Genomic DNA, 6,282 nt, shown 5'->3' on the forward strand with positions numbered 1-6,282 from the left:
TTGACATCAGCTCTGTCTATCTAATCATTGGTTTCATATATTGTTTTATAACCCATTTAAATGCCCTTAGCAATATCTAATTTGCAAATTTCTCCTCCCTCTTCTATGCATTTTCTATCCTGGTACTGTATACAAGTACCTGACTCAGATAATTTAATCACTTATTCTAATGACAACAATGTGTTGCTTATTTCCCCATTGTGGAATGTAATTTTCACACCATCTTGTGGATTTCAGTATAATTATAATTACAAAAAAAAGACATGATATTTGCAGGTATGAATTCCCATGTTACTGTTGCCAGCAAGGTAATTAATCCACCTTTCCATACTCCTCCTTTGTTATATAGCATCTCTTTTTCTTTGGTATGCAGTTTTCCATTTTTTTATCCACTGAGAAATGGAGACTTTCATTTGTCCTGGGGTGTTTTATTTTAGGGCTTCTGAAGTTGTCTTTTTGTTGATCCTGGAGAGAATATGGATTCTGTTTTCTGACATTTTTCTTCACTATATTGACTTTTGAAGTCTGATTTGGATCCTAATCCTTTTTTTTCTATTCCTCATTTAGGTATGTGATTTTGTGTGGGGCTTTTGCTTGTCTTCTTTTAGTCTACTCCCATCTTGTTGATGAAGGTATTTATTTTCTTCTCCTTCTTGATATTTCTGGTTCAGGCTGGAAGCTTTAATATTGTATTATGTAATGAGATAGATTAACCTTGTTTTCTCCTTTTCTGTTTGCTTGCCTTGGTTTTCCACTTATTGATGGAATTTCTCGTTTTTTGGCTGCTGACGTTTTGATGTCATAAATTGGAGTAATTGACATATATGTAAAACTTTCTCTTCTCCCCATAGGACTTTTCTTTCTAAGCCTGTGGCAAGTATGGAAAGGGGGTACATCTATCTCAGCAATTCTTTTACCATCTCTTTCTCACAACTCCAATTGATTGTAAACTGAAAATTTGTTTTGGTCTATCAAACCTGAAAGTGTTTTGTGATTCACTTTTTCTCCTTTTGTGGTAATCTTCTTGACTGTGTTTCCATTGGGATCCTTCAGTTTCTCTTGAATTTCCCAATTTCTTCAGAAGTGGATTCCCAAGTATCCATTTTGCATATTTTGGTCCATACAGTTGAGGTATCTTCTGAATTACATATCAACAGATTCAGCACATGTTTTTGCTCGCTCTTTCATTAATACAGTGGTGAACTTTTTACAGGCCAATATTCAGACTTCTTCCACTGCTTTTCTCTCATGTTCTTTACATGCTTGGGAGTTTTTCCTTACCCCATGACTGTTTTTAACATCTGCTGGATTATAAGGAGGAAGGGGGTATATTTGTACACTCTTGTATCTTTATTTTCCAGGGTCCCCTATATATTGATTTCACTGGTTTCTACTTTGTGAAGAGTGTTGCCAAGACAAGTGTGCTTCTCTCAGTCCATTTCAACACTAGCAGCTGATTTGGTAAATCTTACTACTGATTTTGACAGGATCTGTAGAAATGATGTGTTCAATAAGACCATCTAAGTGCTTTCTAGATGATATTACTATATTATCATGGACTGCTATTCATGAACTATCCTGAATAAAGCTAAAGGTGATTCTGCCAGTCATTGGATTGAATAAATCGGGGTTGGTTTTCTTTAAAATTTAGGAAATTGGCCCACCTATTGCACAGTTCCTCAGGACTCCCATCTTGCATTTCCCTACCCTCAGATTTTACTAATGGAGCTAGGGAGTCATTACCATACACAGTGTCCCTGTGGTATTGGACAGAGGCTTTTCCTCCAGAGTGTTAGAGAAGAGAGCAAAGTTAGGGGCACTCGTACTTTGGTCCCTGGATGTTTTTCTCATATGTCATTTAGAGTAGGACCAATCTCTGTGAGAGCCTACTCATAATTTCAGTTCATAGTTGACATGAAGCTATCTGGTTGAGGGGGTGCATAGACCATTTTTTTTATCAATGTCAGTTTTTTTATTATCTATGGAAGGAAATCCACTTTCTCCTCGTAATTCCAAATGTGAAATACTCTGACCTTAGGTCCTTAATTGAGCACAGGTTCCACATTCTCTACATAATTCTTGGGGCAAGCCAAATACTCATTATCCATTTGGTTAGGGAGAGAGAATGAGTATTTGTAATTCCATACTGGATGATTTCACCTGGACTAGTTCAGGTGAAAGTTTGTTCACTTCAGTGTTGCTTACTTTTTTGTTGTAGTTTTGTTGGTGCAAAACACGTCATTCTACAGTTACAGGTTGGGATTAAATCAAAAGTATATATATCTATGACATTGCAGTCCTATAGCCATTAATGCCAACGTGGGATATAGGGACCAAGGCCCCTTAATTCCAACCCTGAGTTGTTGCAGCTTTGATTGTCTGGTTGAGATTGGCTTGTAATAATTACTCATGTACTATTCCACCTTTGATATAGGAACTAAGTTTTGGGTGAAGAGCATACCTGTTCTGTATGTAGTGTGGTTCTCCCATTTGTGTACCACTTTTATCTTCATACACCACTGTTCAGTGCAGACACTTTCTGTATGGATCATGCTCACACAGTTCCCTCTACTTTCTGAGGGTGGGATTCTTGCTATATTGTCAGCTAATGGTAAATATGTTTTGAAAGTTAACATTTTCCATTCAGGAAAATGTATTTTCAATAATACTCATCTTCACCGACTTCTACCCTGCTTCCCCACTGAGAGCCAGTGTCAGTCTTGATAAAGTGATTACACTATCTAAGTCAGATACTTATATATATAGTACCAGGATAGAGGACACATTGACAATGGTGGAGAAATTTGCAAATTAGATGTTACCAGGGGCATTTACCTGCATTACAAAAGACTGAAGCATGTGAGACTAGTGCTTAAAAGTGCTTGGACAAGCCGATGGCAAAGAATGACTAAATTGTCAGTGGCAGTAACTATTACTGAAAATACATTTTAGTTCACAAAAATGTTAAGTGACTATGAGAACAAAATATCAGTTCCCTAGTCTTATCTTTCTCACTTTTAAATATGAAAATGCACCAACAGTGTGAATTCATTTTACAATCTTAAATATGCTCAATAAGATCTTTGAACATCAGAGGTGCTATCCTAGTAACACTTTCCAATAATTCAATGTCCTTTATGAGGTAAGGAGCCCAAAATTGAATACTACTCCAAATGTGGCCAAACAAATGAACAATAAAATGACATTATAACTTTTTTGAAACTTTCACTCACTATTTTTGTAGATGCAGTCTGTAATCCTATTTGCCCTGCCACTGATTAGCAACAGCATATTGTGATGTTAAGTAATCGATTAGCCAGAACACAAAGAAAATAGAAGATTTTGTGAGAATGCAGACTAAAACAAATGCTTTTTTTAGCTAAAGGTGAACAAATGAATGATTAGGTGATGGTATACAGTCTGATGGTAGGACTATTGTGTTGTGATTTATTTGCTTGAATGAGTGTTGTTCCACTTGTTGTTTTTCTAGGGTTTCAATGTTTTAGGCTGATTCCCTTCATTAGGCAGTAAAGAATATGTTGCAGTATAATATATATGAATAATATATATACATACCGTATTTTATATTGTGTCATATTAACCTATCAATAATTATTAACATATCACTTAACAGTTCGTGTGTAATCTAACCAGAAAACCTAATTATCATAGTTTTTCAGTGTGTGCTATTTAAGGTACTTTTAAAACAGTTCACAACTATTTACAGCTGTTCCTGTTTTGATGTATGTGTTGAAAGTTTTAACATCTAACTTCAAGTCTCTTCATCAAATACATTTAATGTTTTGTACTGCTGTTTTGTATAAGATGAAATATGGAATATAAAAAAAAAACTGGAGAATAAAACATTGGAAAATATCCAGAATAATAAGTTTTCATTAATCAGTGATGAATCACCAACCAATAACGATAAAAATTGTTGGATGTTTTACTTGATTATCTTGCCCATAAAGCTAAATATTTAAGTGAAACAATGAACCATTGAGTGTGATAAAAGCTGATATTGAGTCCTTGTATAATGAAAGTGTTAAGCTATGGGAAAAGCAAAGATTTATGCACATGGTAGAACATAACATTATTTATAGGACTAAAGAATGTATTAAAGACAAGGTTATAAGGGGTGACCAAACTTCTTGACATAAATGGGGTTGTGAGCACATTAAAAGGTTGTGATAATCCAAGTTTTTTTTTGTATTTCTTTAGCTCAGAGTTGGGGCCCGGCATGACCAACTGTGTTAAGGCATTCGACTCTTAATCCGAGGGTCACGGGTTCGAATCCTGGTTGCACCAAACATGCTAATATTCATTGATATTCAATCCCACTATTCGTTGGTGAAAGAGTAGCCCAAGAATTGTCAGTGGGTGGTGATGACTGGCTGCCTTTTTTCATGTCTCACACTGTTAAATTAGGGACGGCTAGCAAATATAGTCCTTGAATAGCTTTGTGTGAAATTCAAAACAAACAAACAAAGCTCAGAGTTGGACTCAAGATCTCTCATGTGTTGGACAAGTGCTCTAATGTCAGGTTTTTATGTATGTAGGCCAGATTATTTACAGTAGGTAATAACTTTCAACAGTAAACAAACAGCACAGTCTACTTGTTTTAAAATAATGTATTAAAACAAGTCAAACATGTATACAAAGTTCAGTATACTCGTGTATTGCAGTTGTATTCAGTGCTTAAAATAATTGTCCCTTTTTAATCATAACTCCACACAAGCTGGTTTATTTAATTTAGAACATAGTTTGACAAGATGCATTATTGTTGTCAGAAGTTTTCATAATTAATAGAATGACAGATTTTCAGCAGAAGACAATTTTATCCTAACTCCATGTACACATATTCATAAAATCTTGAATCACACCTGTGGAAAATGTATTTTATTTGTCAATAACCTTGTGTGTATATAAAGCATTTTATAAATCTTTTATAAAGATTTGGTTGGTTAAAGTAGTGGTCTAACACAAGGTTTAAGGCATCATGAAAAATGTGATGAGATGTTTCCTTGAAATTTGTGTGTTGTTTGGAGTTAGTAATCAATAGGTAAATAATATTCAGGAGATAAAAATAAGGGATAATGAACATATCTTTATTGTTCCACCTTTTTCTGTAGTCTCACACCCACTCTTTAAAAACAGTTTTTTAAATTCCTGATCATTTAAGATAGTTTTGTAGGCTTTTTTATACAAATTTGAACATTTTTCTAGTTGTCTTAAGCATATGTGAGAAACAAAAAATATTATTGAAGCCTGCACATTGTTGTGTATTGATTTGTTCAAGCCATTAAAAAAATTAGTATTATGTGAATGATTTTTGTTAACATCAAATTATGTACCTTACTTTAAAATAAAATTGTTTCATGTTAATATTATTTATTTAAAACTAGTATATTAACATTGTATCACTGATGGTTGAATTGTTGAATGTGATATAGCTTTTTTTTATTCAGTTTTTAACATACAAAATTGTAATATAGATTATGTAACAGAATTTAAGAAATGCCGTGACTAAATTAAATTCTTATTATTTTAGAAAACCTTTTACATTAGGAAATAAAATTACTGGAAACTATAATACTTTTAAATTTGCAATGCATGCTTGAAATAAATATAAAGAAAGAATAAAAACAATTAGCTGTGCAAACTTCATGGTATATTTTATGAGGTGTATTGAAAATTACCTTGTAATTTAAATAATTCAGTATGTATCATGTACAAAAAATTAAACACTGGTGTAGGAATCCAGATTTTAAAAGCCATTTCTTTTATCTTAGGATATGGATAATCCATCTAAAATGTTGCTTGTTCTGCCTTCCCAGCTTCTGTCCTTGGAAATTGTTTTGTAATTTAAATGATTCAGCAGGTATAACATGTGTAAAAAAAAATAATAAATAATATCCATATTTTTTTGAGGTCACCAGGATTGACAGTTTCGAGTGGTTGAAATAGTTGAGATACTACTTGGATGTGTATGCTGATAACTGTATTGTTAGGATTTCAATATATGAGTATAATTACAGCTATGAATATCTTGGTTCTTTTCCTTGTCTGGTGGAACACTCCACTCGCTGTGAGGATCTTGTTTAGCTTTTCTTCTCCTTTACTGTAAGTGCTAAATATAGATACTTATTTAATATACAGTACCCCTTTGCTAGATACTAGAGTGAAATGTACATCGTTAGGGTCTCATTCACTGTGATATATAATTTTGTTATAGAATCAGTAATAGATACGTTCCTCCAGATGCTTTCTTATTTATATTAA

This window comes from Tachypleus tridentatus, unplaced genomic scaffold (assembly GCF_004210375.1).
Source record: "Tachypleus tridentatus isolate NWPU-2018 unplaced genomic scaffold, ASM421037v1 Hic_cluster_2, whole genome shotgun sequence".
In the NCBI taxonomy this organism is placed as follows: domain Eukaryota; kingdom Metazoa; phylum Arthropoda; class Merostomata; order Xiphosura; family Limulidae; genus Tachypleus; species Tachypleus tridentatus.